Source organism: Lepidochelys olivacea, assembly GCF_965140295.1.
Source record: "Lepidochelys olivacea isolate rLepOli2 genome assembly, chromosome: 7".
NCBI lineage: Eukaryota > Metazoa > Chordata > Testudines > Cheloniidae > Lepidochelys > Lepidochelys olivacea.
In genome coordinates, this window is record NC_140417.1 from 39968807 (window position 1) to 39992685 (window position 23879).

Genomic DNA, 23879 nt, shown 5'->3' on the forward strand with positions numbered 1-23879 from the left:
CTCATCAGATGCACAAGCATAGTGCCCTGTGGAGTCCAGCTCCATATGGGATCCCTGTGCACTCCTTGAGTAGCAGCTGGGTAGTGGCTCCACTCATGCAATATGGACTATTGTGTGCTCAGGCTGGAATTACAATTTGGACTTTAAGCAGTTCACGACTGCCTACTGTTTGAGGCTGGTTGGCTGCAGATACATGAAGACAGCACTACACTGGGGTCACATTTGGAAGGTTTTCTTTCCATTGCCTACATGAAAATTCAAATACTCCAGAGGTTGACGTGAAACTTGCCTATGCACCCTTGGCCAGTGAGTTTGTTAAGCACTGAGAAAAGTCAACAGAAAAATCACTTCATATGTTCACCAAAAACATTAACATCATACATTTCTGACCCAATTATCAGTTTCAGACTTGAGCTTGGCCTCCCTTGCTGCCCATATTTTTTGCTGTCCATATTTTAGTTAACAGGAGGCAATCTACTGCTTAGTCTGCTAAGCACCCAGTTTCAGGCACAAATCTGGTACATAGCTGTCCAAGTGCTAGATATGTGGCAACAATTAACTGCAGGCAAAATGTCTGCATTGCAACAGGAATTAGGCCATCATGTGAGCCATATAAACTTAAAACATCTTTAAAGTTTGCACTGAAAGCTCACCCTGTCCTTCGATTTTAGGGCCAGATTCCAAACTCCATACTCATACAAAACTCCTAGTGAAATCAACAGGCCAAAGCTTGCTCTTAAGTTACACCAATATAGTCCAGAGCAAAATTTGGCCTGGAGTAAGAACTTAGGGCAATATTGTACCTAACCCTTACAAAAGTAAACAATGAGAGGTAGAGGTTACAAAGAGCTTCCCAATCACCCTTACACAGGCCATGTAAGAGCTGAGCAAAATTCCAGCCTCTGTGCCAGTGGGGATACTCGGAATGCTCCCTCTCTGTGCTATTGGGGGAGCAAAGTATTGCTAAGGGGTTGGGGAAGGGTTGCACCAGATGGCTAGCCACCCAAAGGGGAGTAAACTAGTATACTGTACTCCACAAAGAGACAATAATGGTTGCACAGGCTTTGTGCATTCAGAAGTGCCCCCAAAGAAGAATGACTCGTGAGTTATCCTTTACTGTGGGATGTGTGCACTCTGAACAGTCAAGCCCTTAAAGAATCTGGCCTGAGTAAATACTGCTATCATTCATTTAAAAAATTTAAATATTTAAAAACATTAATAGCTGTAGCTTGTTTATTTTGTTGAACTAATAGTGGCTTTATACATAAGATTAGCATTAACAACAGCATTAATACTAAACTAAATTAGGATTCAGAATATCTTAACCTTTTTCACTCTACTGAAAAGGAGGAACATATCAAGTGAATAACACACACATACTACTTGAGGGTCCATCCCCCCACTATCCTTCTAGTTATATAAACAAATAATTTAGATAATAAAATGTTCATTTTAGTTTCCGCAGGTTTTGGGATTATACATATTTTCCCCAGAAGCAACCCCCCCTGGTCATTCGGAATTATTTAAATTATAATTAAAAGCATTCATCTGATTGTATTTACCCCTTGCTGGTGTTTATAACATTTACTCTTACACAAGGCTGCAAAGCCTCTGCATGTTTTCAGTAATGTCTGTGCTGATCATCAGTACAGTAGGAGGAATCTGTGCATCTCTGCCATGCTGAATGTCTCCTTAGGCTTTCAATGGCCTGAAAAGAAATTCACGAAAAGAAAAACATACCCAACAGTGTTCTCTTGCTGTTGACCAAAGATGGAGGCCATGCTTTTAAACCCTAAAATGTTTCCAACGTCCAGGATTAGCATCTCAACTTCACTATAAACATTCGGAAAGAAAATAAAGTCACTTGGTGGAAAAATGAGATTATAGTAGTGAAAAATTTAAAAGACATGCCAGACAGATACCATCCCCCTGTAGGCAGCATATCATTTATGAGACTGATGCTATACGCCCACTTTAGCCAGAAAAATCTAGTTAGCTAATAACAGTCCCAAGATTCTGATTCGTAAGGACATCTTACTACATCTCTCTGACCCGGCAAGTATCAATTCTGAGTTCTAAAGACACTTAAATTGCAATAGAAATATAACAATTCCACACACCACATAAAAACAGTACACTTTTACATGGCATATATCAAGGTTCCTTCCCCACTCTGAACTCTAGGGTACAGATGTGGGGACCTGCATGAAAACCCCCTAAGCTTATTTTTACCAGCTTAGGTTAAAACTTCCCCAGGGTACAAACTAGTTTTCCTTTTGTCCCTGGACTTTATTGCTGTCACCACCAAGCGTCTCACAAATATAACCGGGAAAGAGCCCACTTGGAAACGTCTTTCCCCCCAAAATCCCCCCAAGCCATACATCCCCTTTCCTGGGGAAGGCTTGATAAAAATCCTCACCAATTTGCATAGGTGAACACAGACCCAGACCCTTGGATCTTAAGAACAATGAAAAAGCAATCAGGTTTTTAAAAGAAGAATTTTAATTGAAGAAAAAGTAAAAGAATCACCTCTGTAAAATCAGGATGGTAAATACCTTACAGGGTAATCAGATTCAAAACATAGAGAATCCCTCGAGGCAAAACCTTAAGTTACAAAAAGACACAAAAACCGGAATATACATTCCATTCAGCACAACTTATTTTATCAGCCATTTAAACAAAACAGAATCGAACGCACATCTAACTAGATTGCTTATTAATCCTTTACAGGACTTCTGACCTGCATTCCTGCTCTAGTCCCAGAGAAAGAAAAACACAGACAGAGAGAACCCTTTGTTTTCCCCTCTCCCCAGCTTTGAAAGTATCTTGTCTCCTCATTGGTCATTTTGGTCAGGTGCCAGCGAGGTTATCTTTAGCTTCTTAACCCTTTACAGGTGAAAGGTTTTTTTCCCCTGGCCAGGAGGGATTTAAAGGTGGTTAGCCTTCCCTTTATATTTATGACATGCCCCCCAAATCACAGATAGGGTGAAACGCTGGCTGTGATTCTTCCTGGAGCTCTAGGAGAAAACAGAGTTAATAAGACACATGCACCTCTAAATATACTACCAAGTATATAAAGACTAACAATATTTTCCACATCTCAAGGACGATTTTAACCAGTTGATTCTGGGAAACTTTCATGGGAGAGTGCATCAGTCACTTTGTTAGAAGCTCCTGAGATGTGTTGTATGTCGAAATCAAAATCTTGGAGAACTAAACTCCACCGAATAAGTTTTTTGTTATTTCCCGTGGCTGTACGAAGCCACTATAGCGCAGCATGGTCGGTTTGCAGGTGGAAACGCCGTCCCCAAATGTATGGGCGTAGCTTTTTCAGAGCATAGACAATAGTGTAACATTCTTTTTCACTGACTGACCAGTTGCTTTCCCTCTCAGACAGCTTCTTGCTGAGAAACCCTATAGGGTGGAATTCTTGATCCGGTCCTTCCTGCATTAAAACTGCTCCTACACCACGCTTGGATGCATCTGTGATTACTAGGAACGGTTTGTCAAAGTCTGGGGCCCTTAGTACAGGGTCAGACATGAGTGTCGCTTTAAGCTGGTTAAAGGCTTTCTGATACTCTTCGGTCCACTGAACGACATTTGGCTGTTTCTTTTTGGTTAGGTCTGTCAGTGGGGCGGCGATTTGGTTGTATTGTGGTACAAATCGCCTGTAATATCCGGCCAAACCAAAGAAGGATTGGACCTGTTTCTCTGACTTTGGGACAGGCCACTTTTGGATAGCATCCACTTTGGCCTGTAGGGGGTTGATAGTTCCTTGACCCACCTGGTATCCAAGGTAAGTCACTCTGCTTAGGCCTATTTGACACTTCTTAGCCTTAACAATTAGTCCTGCCTCCCTTATGTGCTCAAAGACTTTTTGTAGATGTTCCAGGTGTTCTGCCCAGGAATCCGAAAATATGGCCACATTGTCAAGGTAGGCGACTGCATATTCACCTAATCCCGCTAGGAGACCATCTACAAGTCTTTGGAAGGTGGCAGGTGCATTCCGCAGCCCAAAAGGGAGTACATTAAATTCATACAGCCCGACATGTGTGGTGAAGTCTGAACTTTCCTTGGCGGATTCATCTAGTGGTACCTGCCAGTACCCCTTGGTTAAGTCCAAGGTAGAGATGAACTGGGCCCGTCCCAGTTTCTCTAACAGTTCATCTGTGCGTGACATTGGATAGTTGTCTGTGCGAGTTACAGCATTTAGCTTACGGTAGTCCACGCAAAAACGTATCTCCCCATCTGGTTTCGGAACTAGAACCACTGGAGATGCCCATGCACTGCCAGAGGGGCAGACTACACCCATCTGTAACATATCCTGGATCTCCCGTTCTATAGCAGTTTTAGTTTGAGGAGACACCTGGTAAAGTTGAACTTTAATTGGGCGAGCATTACCTGTGTCAATGGAGTGGTATGCCCATTCAGTCAGTCCTGGGGTAGCTGAGAATGTCGTCGCGTAGCTAGCGCACAGCTCCTTGATCTGCTGTCGCTGCATACGCCCAAGGGTCATGGAGAGGTTCACCTTTTCCACGCCACCAGCACTTTTCCCTTCATAGTAGACACGTTCAGGCCACTTAGCGTCATCTCCTCCCTGGGCTGTAAACTGACAAACCTTTAAATTCTCTGGAATAAAAGAGCTTTAGAGAATTAATATGGTACACCTTAGGCTTTCGGTTTGAGGTGGGGAATGCTATGAGATAATTAACACCTCCCAGGCGCTCCTGGACAGTGAATGGCCCTTCCCATGACGTTTCCATTTTATGGGCCTCGAGTGCCTTTAAGACCATGACCTGGTCCCCTACTTTGAAGGGACGCTCTCTGGCATGTTTATCATACCAGGCTTTTTGCTCTTTTTGAGCATCATTTAGGTTTTCTTTAGCAAGGACTAAAGAGGTTCGGTGGGTGTTTTGAAGGTTGGTTACAAAGTCCAGAATGTTAGTTCCTGGAGAAGGTGTAAACCCCTCCCATTGCTGCTTCACAAATTGTAATGGCCCCTTAACCTCGCAGCCATATACAAGTTCAAATGGTGAATACCCTAAACTGGGATGTGGTAAAGCTCTGTAGGCAAGAGCAACTGCTGCAACACTAGGTCCCAATCATTGGAGTGCTCATTTACGAATTTACGTATCATGGCCCCCAAAGTCCCATTAAATTTCTCCACCAGGCCATTTGTTTGATGATGGTAAGGGGTGCCAACTCAGTGATTCACCCCATGAGCTTCCCAAAGGCTTTCCATAGTTCCTGCCAGGAAATTAGTTCCTGCATCTGTGAGGATGTCGGAGGGCCAACCTACCCTGGCAAAAATGTCTGCTAGTGCCTGGCACACACTTTTAGCCCTGGTGTAGCTCAGAGCTACTGCTTCTGGCCATCGGGTGGCAAAATCCATGAAAGTCAGTATGTACTGCTTTCCTCTGGGTGTCTTTTTCGGAAAAGGACCCAGAATATCCACAGCTACTCGCAGAAATGGAACTTCAATGATGGGGAGTGGCTGGAGAGGGGCTTTGACCTGGTTTTGGGGTTTTCCCACTCTTTGGCATACTTCACAAGACCGGACATAGGTAGAAACATCCACTGGGAGGGAATGGGCAAGGAATGACCCCCCCAAACGGTCTTTGGTCCTGTTCACCCCAGCATGGCCACTAGGATGATCGTGGGCTAAGCACAAGAGCTTGACCCGGTACTTAGTTGGAACTACCAACTGTCTCTGAGGATGCCAGTCTTCCTGGTGTCCACCAGAAAGAGTTTCCTTGTACAAAAGTCCTCTTTCTACAACAAACCTGGATCGATTAGAAGAGCTGAGAGGCGGTGGGTTGCTCCGTGCCACCGTCCAAGCTCTCTGGAGGCATTCATCTGCTTCCTGTTCGGTCTGGAACTCTTCCCTTGATGCTGGAGACATCAGTTCCTCATTGGATTGTGGACCTAGGCTTGGTCCCTCTGGAAGCGATGTAGGGGATGGGGCTGTTTCTGTTGACTGTGAACCGCTCTCCGCTGGTGCACTATGTTGGGTTTCAGGCTCGGGCTGAGCCTCTTGTGTAGGGTTATCTGCTGCTGCTGGTACAGGTTCGGTGGGGCCCTCTGGTGTTGGGGTTGCAAGTACTGGATTCAGTGTTGGCAATGGGTCTGGTGCTGGTTGTTCCGCCAGTTCCAGTTCTGGGACTGGCTCTGTCTGGGTCTCTGGGACTGGATCCACTACTGCTGTTACAGATGCTGGCATGGGGTCCAGTTCCATCACCTCTGACCAGGTCCTGGTAGAAGTTTCCGGAACAGAGCTAGGCGTGACGGCTTGCTTAGCCTTGCTGTGGGTGACCATTCCCACCCTCTTGGCTAGCTTCACATGATTGGCCAAGTCTTCCCCCAACAGCATGGGGATGGGATAATCATCATATACTGCAAAAGACCACATTCCTGACCAGCCCTTGTACTGGACAGGCAACTTGGCTGTAGGCAAATTGAAAGAGTTAGACTTGAAGGGTTGAATTGTCACTTGGATCTCTGGGTTGATTAAATTGGGGTCCACTAAGGAAGCATGGATAGCCGACACTTGCACTCTGGTGTCCCTCACGTGGTAACCTTCTTCCCGCCCACACTCACAGTTTCCCTATGCTCCAAGGGTATCTGGGAGGTATCTGGACCTGAAGACCTCTGGTGTGATTCCGGTGCAATGAACTGTAATCTGTTGGCGTTCTTGGGGTAGTTGGCCTATACGTGCCCCGGCTCACTACATTTAAAACATCATCCAGTTGACGGATCACTGGGGCAAGGTGGGTTGCTGGAGAACAGTGAGGCAGGACGACAAGGTGTCTGGAGTATTCCTTGGTGCGTAGTTGGGGCCTCGGGCTGCCCCGGTCTGAGGGTTTCCCTTCGGGTATCCGCTCCAAGTGCGACCAGGGTTGTTCCTCTCTCCTCCCTCCACCCGTTTTGTTCCGGCTTGCCCCACCTCTCTGGCAGTCTGGGACTACTCATATTGATCAGCATAAGAAGCAAGACTTTCTGCAGAGTCTATTTCCTTATCCCATAAACACCTTTATTTCCTCCTTGGACATATTCAGGAATTGCTCCTGAGCTATCAAATCATGCATTCCGTTAAAGCTAGTGACACCCCTTCCTTGGATCCATTTATCTAACAGATCCTTCATCTGGTTTAGTTAAGCCACATTACTTAGTCGAGGCCCTCTCTTAAGGGTTCAAAATTTTACTCTGTATGTTTCAGATGTAATTTGAAATTGCTTTAAAACCAAATCCTTGAACTTATTATAGTCAGAAGCCTCATCAATAGGCATCTTATTGAATATGTCCAGAGCTCTTCCAGTCAATTTTGCGACCAATGTGGTCATCTTGTGAGCTTCAGGAATTTTATGGAGAATGCACAGTCTCTCAAAGGTGAGAAAATATTCAGCAATATCACTGGATTCATTATACTGTGGACACAGTCGCTCCCATTTGTGGATTGTTGGGGAAGGATTGTTAGGGTTATCCAATAGATTCTGCTCAGCCCTTACCTTCTCCATCTCCAGTGCATGCTTCCTCTCTTTTTCCTTCTCCTCCTTTTTCCCTTGCCTCCATAGCACTCCTGTGAGCAGTCTCTAGGGCTTTTTCTGCCTCTTTCGCTGCCTCCAGTCTGGTTAACTCCAATTTGTGTTGTGCCTTGGTTTCTGTCATGTTAGCCTCTCTGTTTTTAACTAACTTTACACCCGAGAGTTAGAAATAAAACAAAACAAACAAAAAATCTTGGCTTGTCAAATATATATATATATATATATATATATATATATATATATATATGTTGTGCTGTAACCGGATACCTATGTTCTCTGATAGTGATTGCCAGCCTACAGAAAAATCCTAAAAAAAAAAACCCAAAACCAACACCTTTGTCTCCAGGCAAATAGACAGAAAACCCCTCTAGTTGCTCTTAGGTTAAAAAGAAATCAACTTCAGGTCTGTGAAGACTTGTGAATTTCCCTGCAGGAGGTTAACTACCCTGCCTATAAGTAGAGAAAACTCCAGTTCACAAAAGACAATTCCCTTTTGTCTATGCTCTGCCTCCCAAGCAGAGACAAAAAAAAAAAAACCTCTAACTGCTTTCAGCTTAAAACCTGCTTTCCAGCAGCCCAAAGGAAAAAAAATATTTTCCTTTAAAAAAATCCATGCTTCTGGTTCAAAAAATCTCAAATTGATGTCAAAATTATTTCAAGTTAATCCCACCACTCTGCCACCATGTCAAGGTTCCTTCCCCACTCTGAACTCTAGGGTACAGATGTGGGGACCTGCATGAAAACCCCCTAAGCTTATTTTTACCAGCTTAGGTTAAAACCTCCCCAGGGTACAAACTAGTTTTCCTTTTGTCCCTGTATTTTATTGCTGCCACCACCAAGCGTCTCACAAATATAACCGGGAAAGAGTCTGCTTGGAAACGTCTTTCCCCACCAAAATCCTCCCAAACCCTACACTCCCTTTCCTGGGAAAGGCTTGATAAAAATCCTCACCAATTTGCATAGGTGAACACAGACCCAAACCCTTGGATCTAAAGAACAATGAAAAAGCAATCAGGTTCTTAAAAGAAGAATTTTAATTGAAGAAAAAGTAAAAGAATCACCTCTGTAAAATCAGGATGGTAAATACGTTACCGGGTAATCAGATTCAAAACACAGAGAATCCCTCGAGGCAAAACCTTAAGTTACAAAAAGACACAAAAACTGGAATATACATTCCATTCAGCACAACTTATTTTATCAGCCATTTAAACAAAACAGAATCGAACGCACATCTAACTAGATTGCTTATTAATCCTTTACAGGACTTCTGACCTGCATTCCTGCTCTGGTCCCAGCAAAAGAAAAACACAGACAGAGAGAACCCTTTGTTTCCCCCTCTCCCCAGCTTTGAAAGTATCTTGTCTCCTCATTGGTCATTTTGGTCAGGTGCCAGCAAGGTTATCTTTAGCTTCTTAACCCTTTACAGGTGAAAGGTTTTTTTCCTCTGGCCAGGAGGGATTTAAAGGTGGTTAGCCTTTCCTTTATATTTATGACAGCATATATTCAGAAAACACATATCTGAAAAGAGGTTCACATCTTGGGGTCAGTTGTGTCACTTTACTTAATGAAGAGAGATGAATAAGTAAATGGAAGTTTTGCTTGCAGAAGGAATGCAGGATCAGCCCTTGTGATAGAAAATCTTATATTTCTATTCTCTCCCTTAAATGCAACAAAGATATGGAATGTAACAGACATACAGTCTGTCTGAAAAGGTATATTTACTTTTTAAAATGAAACTTCCCAAGCAAATAGGTTTCTGACATGTACTCTTGCCTCCAATTCAATATTCAACCATTCCAAAAGAGGCTCTTCTTCCTTTTTACTGTGCACAGTTTTGCTTTTGTCACTTAGTTTATGGAGCTATATAATTAACTATTATATATAGACTGGTCAGACACTGCAAAGGCAAAATATTCCAATATCAAAAGGAAATTAATATTTTTTTCTATTTAAAAAAAAATCTTTACTCCCTTCCTTATGTATCCTTCTTATAATATTTGCTGTGTTTTTAAGAAGTGGTGTAAAAAAAGAAAGGTAAAAACTTGACCAGATTTCCCCATATATTAAATATTTTTCATAAAATATGATAATAAAAATCATATAGCTTAAAAGTACAGATGTCGGGCTTGATTTGACTTATGGTATATCTTTAGATCTGATGGATCATTCAAATTTATATTCATTAACCTATTTTTAAACAAGGATAATTCCATAGCTTAGGTTACAGTCAGGCTTAAGTAACAGTGTGAAGGCTATAATAAATAAATAAATAACTGGATTTCTTGCTAATAAAATTGTGAGAGTAAAAGTTAAACATTTATTCACTATTTGAAGTGACTAAAAATGTATTGTAGTCAAACATTGTAGTGTTTTTAATTCATTGTCCAGCAACAGATATTCTTTTTGAGATGCAATTCGGTGCCTGGAAATGATTTCAGAACAATAAACATGGAAATGAGTCTCTGGCTTATTGAGATTTAAATCTTAAAGTTAGATTGTCAAAACCTACATCTGAATCTATGTAGTGGATAATGCCTACTTCAAGTCAGGTAGAAATACGGTTTTGATTTATTTACTCTATTTCCATGAACAACATTTGCACATCTGGATTTCTTAAGAGCAAGACAAATATTCCATTTACAAAATGCTGAAGTGAATACTGTAAGTGATTTAGTAGCTAGTGTGCAACATTTGCCTTTTACCACAGAATCTACACCTTCTGTGCATTCCAGGTTTCCAAATGAAAATACATCTGACGGGTTTTGTATTGCAGAACTATGAGTGAACCAATATGAAAGCAGAATTATAGCTAAAACCTGCAGTGTCTCTTCATGTTAAAAGCTGATCACACTGGCAGTGTGAGAAATTGGAACAGAAACATAAAGAGATCAGAATTTAAATTGTCTGACTATGTTGGGCCTATTACCCTGGGCTAAATCCAAAGTATTGACACGAAAGCTAATGAAGTTACTCCAGGTATTACTGTTATTGAGCGGTATTTAGTCCCTGGCTTGCAGATTACACAGTTACCACTGCCGATACTGTCAGCATCCTCATTTTCACAAGCTTGTGTATTTGCCTAATTTTAAATAATTGTTAAAATCATTACAAATTCATTTTGCATAGCCACAGAATATCCCTACAAAATGCTAGTGTTTCTTTGCAATCTCACACATTTCGTTGCTAACACTACTATTTACAAATTGATGTTTGAACTTCTTGGTACTTTGAATTTGTGAAGGAAAAAACCGAAAATAATTTTTAAATCATTTTCAGCACTAGTAAATTTAGGACCAAATCCTGAAAGAAAACGTCCCCTGAAGTTAACAGAAGTTTTGCATCAATTAGTCAAGTTGATTTGCTCCCTTATCTAAGGAGACATAAGAACTTTTGGTTTATCTGAAAGAACACACTTCTAAAGTGTGGCTATACATTTTGTTCCTATTAAGTGAACCAGTAAAAACAGTGTGAAGAAGTCTCATGTTCTATGATTAATTCCTTTATAAAATAAACATGGAAAAATACTAAAAGATGTTTTAGAAACAGTAGTAACCAATTCAATGTCTAAATTTATTCTGATTTAGAGCCTAAAACAAAAATGGAAAACAAACATAAAATTTGCTGCCTATTCATATCCTTTGCAGATTAAGATAATTCTTTAGAGAGCAAATGGAACAGAATATTTCAGTCACTGTGCTGTTTTTACTTTTGAAATGTATTAATTTGTGTTAACTATCAGACATAACATAGATACGGTAACTGTTGATTTGCATCAAGTTCTGCTTTACATCCTTTTGTATTTTTACATAATATAATACAAAAACTGCACATCTTGTTTACTATCATTAAATCAGTACAATGACAAGACATGACTGCCTCATTTTCATTTTCTTCAACAATTGCCACAACTGACCTTGTTTTTCCAAAATGAAAATGTTCATTGTTCTTCTCTGTTTGGCCAAGTCGGTGCGGTCATCTCATGTTCAAGAAGGTCATTATTGCAGTAACAGTCTCTAGTAGAAAGCATTCAGAAAAGGTTCTGAGATGCTTGGCTTTCCATATTTTATATAACCAAATATGTCACTGCATTACAGCACAACCATGTAAATGTCATTGGTGATCATCTAAAATTCAGTCAGAAGGCATAGATGTTTCACAAAGTCCAAACCCATCTTTTGTTTTCAATGTACAATGCAGGCACAAGCTAGAAGATTCACAGCATGTGGCCAATCCTGAGAGGAGAGTGAAAAGAAATTTCCATGGAATATTATCAAATCAGGATTCTCTCTAACACTAGGGTTCTATCGTTTGTTTGTCATACCTGAGTCATTCTAGAACAGGTTTACAGCTCATGAAAATTCATTATTTCATGCAAGATGGGTGCAGACAGGCTTATGGGATTTATTTAGAAATGTATCTGGCACCAATAACGTGTGGGTGCCTATCATTTATGGATTCAATTATAAAACAACCATCCCCCTTGCTTGTTAACAATGCCCATGCCCAATCACTACTCAACAGTTCCTAATACAACACTGGTGAACTACCGAAGTTGACAGGCCTGATGATGTAAGATTTCTGTGTCTTAAGTAAATAAGTTGATATCATTAATTCAACTCAACACCAGCTCTTGCATTGAGATTAGCCTGCCCATGGTTATTAAATCATTGGCTTCTTTTGAAATGTAGTTCCAGGATATTCACCGAACTTGGTGGTTGTCTTTGAGAATCAAAGTTGAGAGCAGTAACTGCAATCGCCAGGATGGTGCTTGTAAGAGGTTGGCTTCATTCTTTAACTCCTTCCAAACCCCAATAAAGAACCAACAGCAACATGAAGATCACCTCTTTTCCCTGTCTTTCATCATGCGCAATACTTTATAAAGAGAGAGATAAAGCAAAATTTACGCGCACACACACACACAAATGAAATAAAAGCCTTCCAAGTTTATTAAGAACAGTTCACTTAACCTGATGGCTGAATCTCAGAATTATTTCAAATTTATCATATACAATTAATGATTAAGATAAAAGAGTGTATAAAATAAGCTGCATGTGATTTATCTTATACTTATAGAATTCTATAAATATTCATAGATCTGTGCAAAAATACCCAAGCTGCTCTATAAACCAGCAGCCTACCCCAGCCATCATTTAAATGACATGTCTTTCCTTTTAAAACCCTTGCTTTAGTGTAATAAATATGATACCAAAATTTTGTACTAAAAATTAAAAATTGTAGCAGATTACCTTATGAAAAACAATGAAGTTTTCTTACAAGAATTTAAATTAAAGAACAATTCCATTATAAACGGGGCTTACTATAATCAGAATTACAGTGTTCACACAATAATGCACTGAAAGAGTTTAGGATTTTGCTCTGCTTCTCAATAAACCGAGTTTCATTAAATCTAAGCTTATGATAGGAGAATTCTGCTGTATTAATACAACTGTATCAGAGTTTCAACTATTTTAATTAGAGTTTATAGTCATCAACATAGAAAACTAACATTGCAATTATCATCAGATTATACCCAGTTACAGTTATGGCTAATATTTTGGTTTGATTGGTATTTTTTGGGGGGGAAAAAGCTTTCAAATATATTTGTGCTTAATGATCAACATTTGCCAATCTGGGTGCCTAAACTTAGGTATCCAAACATAAATAAAAGTGGCCTGATTTTCAGAAGTGCTGAACTTCCACAAATCCAAGTGAAGTGAGTGTAAACTGAATATGCTCAGCACCTTTGAAAATCAAGTCACCTTTGCTTAGGTGCCTAAACATGGATTTAGCAGCACCAAGTTTGAAAATATTGGTCAATGTCTCCACTTCTAGATACATGATTAAACTTCAAATGGGGAGAATGTAAGTCCTTAAATTCTAAGTCGATCAGGATCAGTCCATTGCTCCTTCATGTCCCACCCTGGCTTCCAAAAAGGAATGTCTTTTTTGCTGGAACTCAGTGTTATTCACTGGAATTTGCCATGCAGGTCAGGCAATCCCCTGAAGGGAAGGGAGAATTTTAAGACATGCATATCAAATCTCATTACTGTTCTTTTATGAGAATCAATCAAATGAAGGATGTGATGATGTCATTATGACATCATCTACTTAGGGATTAAAAATTCATCGCTTCTTAGCAATTGAATCTGTCCAATAGAGAACAAAGAAAGCACTGGAAGAGGTTATGATCTGCTCCATTTACTGTAGGATAAACTAATCATTTCCTTCAATTGTGAAGTCCTGAAAAACAAGGCATGTGGTAGTTTAATTCTACCTGTTGTTTCAAATAATAAGATAGTTCTATTTTTTCCTATACCTTATGTCAATACAACTGCTTTCTTATTAGCTATTTGAGAAAAAACAAGTAACAAATTTGTTCCTTTCCTGGTATTTTCTTTTGGTTTTTTTTTTGTCAATTTCCAAACATCTAATGCCCCCAAACCTTTTTCTACAGATGAGCGGCATCTGCCTCTAAGGAAAAAGCTCATGAGCTGCATACAAAGATAATCTTTTTTTTTTTTAAGAAAAATCTTTATTTTAAAATAAACCCCAATAATCTCATACTTCTGAAGTCAAGTGGCCCTAAGTCCAACAGCAGAAAAGTAGAAATTACACTAGCTATATTAATTCTAATAAAATAAGCTAGAAACATCCATTCTACAAGGCTCTGATATCTGTAGAGAGATTCTATGAAGCTTCTTTCTTCCTTAAAAGAAAAGAAAAAAAGCTTTGTTCATGAAAAAGAAATTTGTCATGCTATTTCTGGTGGCTATTTCTGGGCATCCAAAAAGGGTTACATGCCTGGAATCTATGCCTGACCTGATTTTCTTTAAAGTTCACTCATCTCTATTGAGAACATAGATTTAAATAAGTTCAAATGCAGCTAAGCAAAGAAAATAAGTGAATTGAAATTACAAGTCTTGGATACACACTAACAAGCTATAAATATGTTACTAAGCTCTCTCTATGTTTTCAAATCAGTGTGTTTTTTAATTACAGACCAAAACTGAAGCACAATCACATTGATTTAAAATGTTATTTCATCTTCTGCAAAAATACTTTTAGTAAGACACTGGAAAATTTAATGTCAGCATATCTAGAGTGTCATAGGGTGAGGGTTGCATGTTTTCCAGATACAAATGATTCAGATAATATCCAAAGAATGCTCAACTTACTCTTGAAAAAAACTTTGCTCTTCATTTTTGTTCAATAGATTTCTTTATAAAACAGTGCAATGTTTTGTAGCTTGTTAAACAGTTCTAAACAATGACTAATTAATTTTTTAAATGAACATAGTTCACCTATTTTTGTCCAAGAACTGTTTCATACATAACAAAGGACTGACAATACACAAGTTACATTTAACAGACAAGAAAACATCTAGAGATATAATTTTGTAAAACAAAATCTTATTTCCAGCACTTTCACTGTACATATTGTTAAACAGACACAGTTCACTCTTTTCAAACATTAACACCATCAACTGAAGTTCATGAACATATTGAGCTGAATGAACAATCTCTTTAAAATCCAGATGCAGACTGCTCTGTCAACCATTCCCATAGCATCTCATTTGAAATGTGTGTCTTCATAGAACATTTGTCACATCCCAATGCATTGTTTAGAGAAAAATATTCCAACCACCACTATCTAAGTCTCCAATACCGCCTCACCATCCTTTCTCAAACAATAAAAAAACAACTCAAACAAAAATAAAAAGGTGAAGAGCATCAGAACCATCAATGCCTATTTTTTTGTAAACAGGTGAACTATCATGTTCATTAAATAAAAGTGATATAAACAGTAGTTCTTTAGTGTAAGAGTCTGATATTTTAGTCATTCAAGTTAACAACACTTATTTGTTTCATGTTGACACTTTTTTTCTCTTTTCACCCTGTCTACTTCAATAGAACAAAGATTTCATGTTAACAAGAAATCAGTGTTTAGCTCAGTGAATAACAAAATGAGGAACAGAGAGAACTGATTCAGTTCTTCCTAGGGCCTTAAGAGTGCCTGTACCTAATTACTTCTGCAATCCAAAATGTGTAGGTAAAATCAAGTTAGGCTGGGGTTAACCACCTTCAAGCAGTCACCCTCTGGGGAGAAAACTGGGAACAGGAATGACTTTATACTGGCATTAGGCAAATTCCTGTTCATTGACCTTCATTACCAAAGCTCTTGGCATCTAGGAGCATCTCAAGCATTCTGTGCCACTGTTGATAACATTGTGGAGGAAAACAACATGACAGGGTGCAAATAGGGAGAAAATAGGAAATGTTCAGCAAATAGCTCAGCAAGAAGACAAATCTATGTGATAGACTGACATGCAGTATTCTTAACAGGTGTTTGGTGGTTGCTTTACATACATATAATAAATAATTTATGCATGTGCAGCAAAGGTAGTTATTAACTCTAAATCTATAACCTGGTCTTTTAAATGAGGGAATAGTCCCCTAAGATTTGATATAATGAAATCTAAGATTATAGCTACTAACAGGATTACAGTGTCAATTCCACCTTAGTTGCCTTTTTATAGTAGCCAATAGTCTTAGATTCCCTTTTTGCAACTGTCCACAATTTGATATTGTTGGATATAAGCCCCTCTCTCTCTCTAAGATGTAGCTACCTGCAGTTACATTATAAGTGTTATTTATAGATGGGAATAGAAACTGAGCTTGATATTTAGTTCACCCTGTAGAAAATCCTAAATTTTAAGCAAAGCCATTTTTTTGCACATCTCACAAAGCATTAAAATAGCTTGTGAACCAAACTTTTAGAAACATCTCACCCCTTACATGCTAGAAACACTGGATGTGTTTTCAAAAATTCTGCATTTTCAGAACTGCACAAGCAAACAAAGATCATTCCCAAGATATCATACGCCCCACAAGGTACCACAGGGCGTAAAGAAACTTCAGGCAAGTGGCACAGACATAGAGATCTCGCTCCAGCCTCGCTGACACAGAGCTGGCCTGAGAGCAGGTTCAAGCGAGAGGCATGAGCAGGACAGGTAGATGCCACAGGTAGAGGCTATTCTCGGGGCAGGACCGCCGGGTCCCCATGCATTACAAAGTGCCAGTAACGGGCTCGCTGGGGGTTTGTCCTCACCGGAGAGACCCGTGAGTGTAACCGACCCAACCAACACCCCAAAGCCCGACGCTTCTCCGTCCACCCGCCCCCGGCGCCAGCCAAGCACCCCGGGACGGCTGGGCGCGGAGAAAGCGCCAAGCAGCAGCTCTCGGTGGGGCAGCTGCTGCGGGACCGCACGCACCTACCTGCCGGGCTCCCGAGGAGGCTGCTGCCGCGGCCGCCGCTGCTGGCGGAGGTGCCGGAGCCCGCCCGCGCTGCTCGCCCTGCCCGACAGGACTGTTCATGGAAAGCTCGGCGCCGGCTGCACACTCCGGGCTCTGGCTCGCCCTCCCCGCGCAGCACGCGCGAGCCCACCCGGAGGAGGGGAGCCGGGCCGAGCGGCCCCGCCCCCACCGCCTGGGTCCTACACCTGGGTGCGGGGGCCGGCCCCCGTCACCTCGCCCGGGGGCCCCGCGCCGCAGCTTGGGCCCCTTCCGAGAACCGGGGGCGGGTCTCCAGGACAGCCCCCGGCCCGGCCGGGACCCTGCGCCAGGCACGCGCCCAGCGGGGCGGCCTCGACGGGCGTGTGCCCCGGGACAGCGGGCCCCGGCGCAGGACTGCGGGGACAGGGGCAGCGGCGCTGTGGGGGGAGGGGCGCTGGGCGGGGTGCTGCGGGCGAGGTGAGAAGGAGACTCAGCAGGTGCAGATCAGAGACAGCAGCAAAGCGGGGGCAGGCGCTGGGGGTGATTGTGGGAGCGGGGCAAAGGAGCAGCTCAGGGGGCAGCGGGGGAGTGCCCCCCCCCCAAACGCACTGAGGAGGTGACGGGCCAAGTGGAGGACAGACCGGCGGGGGAGGAGTGTAGGCTAGACTGGACGCAGGGGAAAAGGTTCTGCTATGGTTTGAGAGATGTCCCCCTTTCCACCAGGAGAGACCATGGGCAGTATGGAGATTTGCTGTCTCCCCAGCAGACTCTTCCCAGGCAAGAGCAGCTCTGGAGAGGCGGCTGGTAGCCTGAGGGGGTTCTAGCTGGTGGCGGGATCCAGGTCTAGCTCGCTGGGAGGGTCTGGAGCACAGCTACCTCTGACCCCCTCCTGTATTTGTCTAGATGCCAACAAGCCCAGAGCAATCATGTTTTTATGTTTATTCCCACCCCCCCCCCCCGCCCGTTCCTCAGACTTTGTCAACTGCTGGAAATGGCCCACCTTGGTTATCACGACGAAAGGTCCCCCGCTCTCCTGGTGGTAATAGCTCACCTTGACTGATCACTCTCCTTACAGTGTGTATGGTAACACCCCTTGTTTCATGTTCTCTCTGTATATAAATCTCCCCCCTGTATTTTCCACAGCATACATCCAATGAAGTGAGCTGTAGCTCACAAAAGCTTATGCTCAGATAAAGTGGTTAGTCTCTAAGGTGCCACAAGTACTCCTTTTCTTTTTGTGAATACAGACTAATACAGCTGCTACTCTGAAACCTGTCATATTTTTCATGGCAGCCATATAGTTATAACTAGCATTGTTTACTTTGTACTGAGAATTTAAAAAAAAAAAAAAAACCCCAAAACCCCCTTCCTGTTATTCATGCTCTGCAGTCCCCCTGCCACAGGCCTTTACACAGATGTTCCAGAAATGGTTTTTCCAGCTCATGAAAATTTCCTAATTTCAAATTTTTCCCCCCATCCTGCATTAGGACAAAAAGATGAATTCTTGAAAAATTTGTAAGAAATTGTGATTCATTAAAGTCGTTTTGATCAATTGAAACATTAGTAAAAAAACCCAAATTGTTTTAACAGTTAGCTTAAATTTCTAAATGAAAAGTTGGTCCAAACCCACAACCAAAATTTTATTTAAAAATATCAAAAGACCTCTCCACAATTTAAAAAAAAATTCTTTCCAACCTTTTTTAGAGTTGAAAAATTCATTGAAGCTGACAGTTTTCACAAAAAGTTTCAGTTTCAACAAATCAGCATTTCCCAATGATAAAACGTTTTACTGAAAAATTCCTAACCAGCTCTATTTATAAGGCATGTATAAATGCATAAAGTGGTGGTAAGTCACTGATGTAGTACCTGATAGTATCAAAAACACTCTTCCTTGTCAGAAATGTCTGAGTTAAAAGCCAAAATGTTCTGCTATGTAACTGAATTTCACAAACAACAGTTAGACTATAGCTATTTGTGAGAAGTGACATCTAGAAAAAAAGTGTGTTGACTCCCGAAGGGTCCATTTGAAATGAGTGGAAGATGTGACAACTAATAACAGGATTTCAGCAAGAGAAATGGAGGACATCTTCCAGGGGTTTTTCCGAGATAAGTCAGTTTATGTTATTTCAGATAAGGTCCTAGTTTTGCTAATCTTTGGGAAAGCTGCTTTCTTTTTGCAGCTGTGTCAGCTTTGTTTTTGACCAAGCTGCCAAAATAGGCACATTTTAATGAGTACCTCAACCATGATTTCTCTATTCTGCTGATCCTTCAAAAAGGAAGCAAGCAAGCAATTGAAGTGTGTGTCTAAACATCATAGAGGTGTTTACTCACCATTTACTATATGATGGTATTTTCTGATCCTCTGAATTCAGCACTAAGAAAATGTAGGGTAAATAGCATACCAGATTAATGCCATAGTGCTGGAAGAAGTTACTAACGTGGTAGCCTCTTTCAATAGGTTTAATCACTGGTGCTGAATGTTTCTTGTGTTGCAACCTGTCAAAAGAGATGAAGGTTTGGGAAACTAGTCAAAATGCAGTGATGGAGATACAACCAACCATGGGGCCATATACACTAAAGTTCTTACAGTGGGCCAAAATCTGCCTTGAAGTATGTATGAGTAATTCTTATTGATTTCAGAAAGCATCACCTGCAACTATCTGAGGACAGACTACTGAACGATAAGACCATGGGAGTTTTGCATGAATAAGTACTGAGTAAGGACTTCAGTATATGGCCCTAATCCCTTTTTCCCCTCCCTATACACATTTCTACAGCGACATAAAATGAATTTTTAGTTTCTTGAGCAAGTAGTTTTACTACCCCCCCCAAAAAAAAAGTATGTCAGATAGTGTGTTTGTAAAGTATTTAGCGTGTCCAGGGCAGCAACCTTCTTTTACTGGGCTTACACACTGGATCCCTGATCCTGACTGTGTCCTCTTGGCACAACCATCATACACCTAACTTGTTATGGATGCTACTGGGAAAAATAATGTTAATATGCTTTGGAAGGACTTCTAAGGAGGAAGACATTCATGCATGTCAGTTCTAGTCATGACCTTTCTTGACATTTGCTGGAAAGGACAGCAAATGTATCCATACATTAGCTTGGCTCTTCAAGACCATATAGCTGGAAGATTGGATTATTATTGCTAATTTAGGCCATTGATTGAGGTGGAGTCAGCTGCTTCTTACCTTAGAACAATAGTGAATTAGTCTCCATTTTTATAGGTTTACATTCCACAGCCTTCTCAGTACATTTACTGGAGGAAGGTGGGGGAAGTAAAAGAGAAATTTGATCTGGAGGTGGTGTCTTCGCAAAATGTTTTGTCCATATCTATCGGATTCCAATAGCAATTCAGAGGGCTGATTAGACCTACAAGGTAGACAGGTCTCAAACCATTAAGACTTTAGATACCTTTGGGCATATCAGCCGGGCAACTGCTTCCCTCTATGGGTCCTTTAAGGAGACACAAAGGCCAAATTCTCTGCTCATATGAATTGGTGCAACTGCATTGAAGCCAGTGGAGAAATGCCTGTTTACACCAGAAGAGATTGTGGTCCAGAACATTTAATTCAGTTTTTCCAGAGCAGATCTCTCCTTTTATAGGAGTTCGTGGGAGATTCAGCCCACATGAATTCTTACCACCACTCAGCACCCTTCAGTCTCAAAAGTGAAATATCCCTTGATCTTATTACAGCCTATCCAAAAGACAGACATGAAGATGGCATGCTCAAGCTAGCCTCAGTGGAACAGTGGTTGGCTGCTGTCTGGAGGAGCCTTTTGTATGTCAAGAGTAATACCTTCAACATTGCTCTGTCTAAACTGTTAACATTCAAAATTGAGACCTTTGTTTCTAGCAGTCAGCCTAGGAGAAAGGTGGACCAGGGATATGTGAAGCTCTCTTAAGAGGGTTAGTGTTTGAGCTCTACAACAGTGTTTCTTCACTACAGAGCTTCTCCATCTTTCTCCACAACACAGGAGGGGATTGCTTGGGCTGTAATTAGATGGCATGTAGGGCCCTATTCTCCTGAGGGATTAAAGTAATTCCCATTGCAGTGGAAGAGTAAGTCCCATATGTTATATGCTGATGCTCAGGGCATCATTGCAATGTTCTGAAGGTCAAACAATGTTCAGTGCCTTCTAACATTAATGAATCAGTGATATACAATCTGTAACAGCTGAAGAGAAACTAATATCCATTGCATTGTTGTTTTGTCAGTAAAAGGAAGACTGCATGCCTTTTTCCTATATTCTTGTTCCTTAATGGATTCCCCAAAGCAGAAGGCATAGGTGGGTGGATTGATAGGCTATTGTTTGTCCTATCCCTGGGCAACAAATCCACCCAGCATTTGTGAACCATCTGGCCATAATCTATCTTCTGAACATTTTTTCCCTCTCCATAGACTCTCAAGACTTTTGGAGAATCAGTGTTTAAAACATGTTCAAGACTAGGGAAAGTAGATAGAGGGGCTCTCATAAAATTGCCTAGTTATTATGATACACAAGTAGTTATGCATGGGCTGACAGGTTGCTCAGAATCATCAGTGACTTGCTTAGGAGTTTTGATCTAGTAACTATGTTAACTGAATTTTTAATATTGTTGCCCATTAATTGTGGGTGTTCATGTTGTGAGTAATAATCGGATTGTCCTGTTATTCTCCAATAGGCTGTTTTCCTTTCTATGTGGTCTCACATATTTTAGTTGATGTCTACTTCTTCTACTTACTATACCAGGGAACTAACACTGGTTTGATGACATATTTGTTACTTCAGGGGCATATAGGGTCAGATTCTTCCATGGATCAGAACCTTACTCCATGGCTAGCCCAATTGCCTTGTGTGGTTCTAGGCTGTATTCAAGCTATTCTGGTTGACTTAGTTTTTTTTTATTAATTTGGGAGCATATTCTGATAATCTTACTCAAGTCTAGTGGTCCTTTACTCCTTGAACAGTTTTAACAGCCAATAGCTGAATTCTAGTTATTCTCAGCAGATCCCCTGCAGAAACCTTCAGAATATGCAAGGCACAAAGGTGGCTATAACAGTGTAAATGTCTCCACCACCACCCCTCATGACCCAGGGTGGTGCTGCAGGCACTCTCCCTCAGTTTCTCTGAGGTTCCTGGAAAGAGTCTACTCACAGCAAAAGTCTAATAGAATATTGTCCCTCAGTGGAGAGAGAATTTATTCAACAGTTAAGCTCCCAGAGTGAGCCCCCTTTCACTCAGCTGTAAATTCAAGTTAAACAGCCCTTCTTCCTGGGACTATGTAGTTCCAGTCCTGCCTTCCCCGATAGCAAGTTCCCCCCCTTAGACCAGAGTTTCAGTCCTCCTTCTGGGACTGCCTCCTTTCAGTCCTGGCCTTCCTTGGCTTACAAATTCACTGCTTTACACCACGGTTTCACAGCTGTCCTCCTAGGGACTATGGCCTGGACCCACAAAGGACGTAGGCATTGAAACAAAGTGTCATAGCTCCTAACTTTTAGGACACTTAAAAAATCATCACAGAAACACTGATCCACAAAGCCTGAGTTAGGCACCAAGGCTCACTATACAATGAATAGGGAGAGACCGGTGATTTAGAATGCGAGCCACAAAGCCAGCACGCTAGGCAGGGAGCCATCTAAGCTAACCATTGGGAGATGCTGACAAGAAGAGTGTGTCTTAAGTCCCTCCCCTCTCACAGAGATAGGCAGGGAGGCACCTGGTGTTACAAGCCGTGAACAGGAACCCATTACGTGGAGTCAGCCAACTTAGGCACCTAGGCAGTGTCTTGTGGGACTGATCTCATTAATGATCTGGAGGATGGTATGGACTGCACCCTCAGCAAGTTTGCATAGGGCATTAAACTGGGAGGAGTGGTAGATATGCTGGAGGGTAGGGATAGGATACAGAGGGACCTCGACAATTAGAGGACTGGGCCAAAAGAAATCTGATGAGGTTCAACAAAGACAAGTGCAGAGTCCTGCACTTAAGACGGAAGAATCCCATGCACCGCTACAGGCTGGGAACCGAATGGCTAGGCAGCAGTTCTGCAGAAAAGGACCTAGGGGTTACAGTGGACAAGAAGATGGATATAAGTCAGTGTGCCCTTGTTGCCAAGAAGGCTAACGGCATTTTGGGATGTATAAGTAGGGGCATTGCCAGTAGACTGAGGGACGTGATCGTTCCCCTCTGTTCGACATTGGTGAGGTACTCCTCATCTGGAGTACCGTGTCCAGTTTTGGGCCCCAGGCTACAAGAAGGTTGTGGAAAAATTGGAAAGTGTCCGGGGGGTGGGGGGGAGCAAAACAAAATGATTAGGGGGCTGGAACACATGACTTATGAGGAGAGGCTGAGGGAACTGGGATTGTTTAGTCTGAAGAGAAGAATGAGGGGGGATTTGATAGCTGCTTTCAACTCCCTGAAAGGGGATTCCAAAAAGGATGGATCTAGATTGTTCAGTGGTAGTAGATGACAGAACAAGGAGTAATGGTCTCAAGTTGCAGTGGGGGAGGTTTAGGTTGGATATTAGGAAAAACTTTCACTAGAAGGATGGTGTAGCACTGGAATGCATTACCTAGGGAGGTGGTGGAATCTCCTTCCTTTGAGGTTTTTAAGGCCAGGCTTGACAAAGCCCCGGCTGAGATGATTTAGTTGGAGATTGGTCCTGCTTTGAGCAGGGGGTTGGACTAGATGACCTCCTGAGGTTCCTTCCAACCCTAATATTCTATGATTCTATGAATGGGTCAGGTGCCAGCCTCACACTACACAAAATGGCTGGACGAGGAGGAAGAGGAAGAGATGGCAGTGGCAACCACCCTATAAAACTTTTAGCCCAGAGATAGGAGCACTCACCTGGAATATAGGAGAGACAGATTCAATTCTCCCCTCTGCCTGGAACAGATTCAACAGGAGAGAGTGAGGGAGCCCCTCATCAGAATATTCCATAGTTCAGTAGTGAGAGCACTGCCATGAAGGGTGTGGGAGACATGTTCAAATCCTCTCCCTTCCTCTGGCAGATAATGAAAACTCTTACTTAGAGACCTTGAAAGAAATTATATTGCAGCAAAACAAGAAATAAGT

The 23879-nt window shown here is 41.7% G+C and overlaps 1 protein-coding gene across 8 annotated transcripts in view; it reads right to left on the bottom strand.

Annotated features, from left to right (window-relative positions):
• The window catches only part of SLC6A1 (solute carrier family 6 member 1), a 107644-nt gene extending 89816 nt beyond the window's left edge, over positions 1–17828 (bottom strand). For 2 of the 8 annotated variants that reach the window (XM_084632902.1, XM_084632901.1), the window contains exons 1-3: positions 16817–17076; positions 12245–12413; positions 11455–11773 (exon numbers count right to left, since the gene is read on the bottom strand). The gene's annotated coding sequence lies outside the window, so the exon portion shown is untranslated. Of the gene's footprint in view, positions 1–1740; positions 1834–11454; positions 11774–12244; positions 12414–16816; positions 17077–17813 lie in introns of those variants that run through there. The other 6 variants (XM_084632905.1, XM_084632906.1, XM_084632900.1 and 3 more) reach the window with 5 other exon arrangements.
• Positions 17829–23879: the final 6051 nt, after the last annotated feature.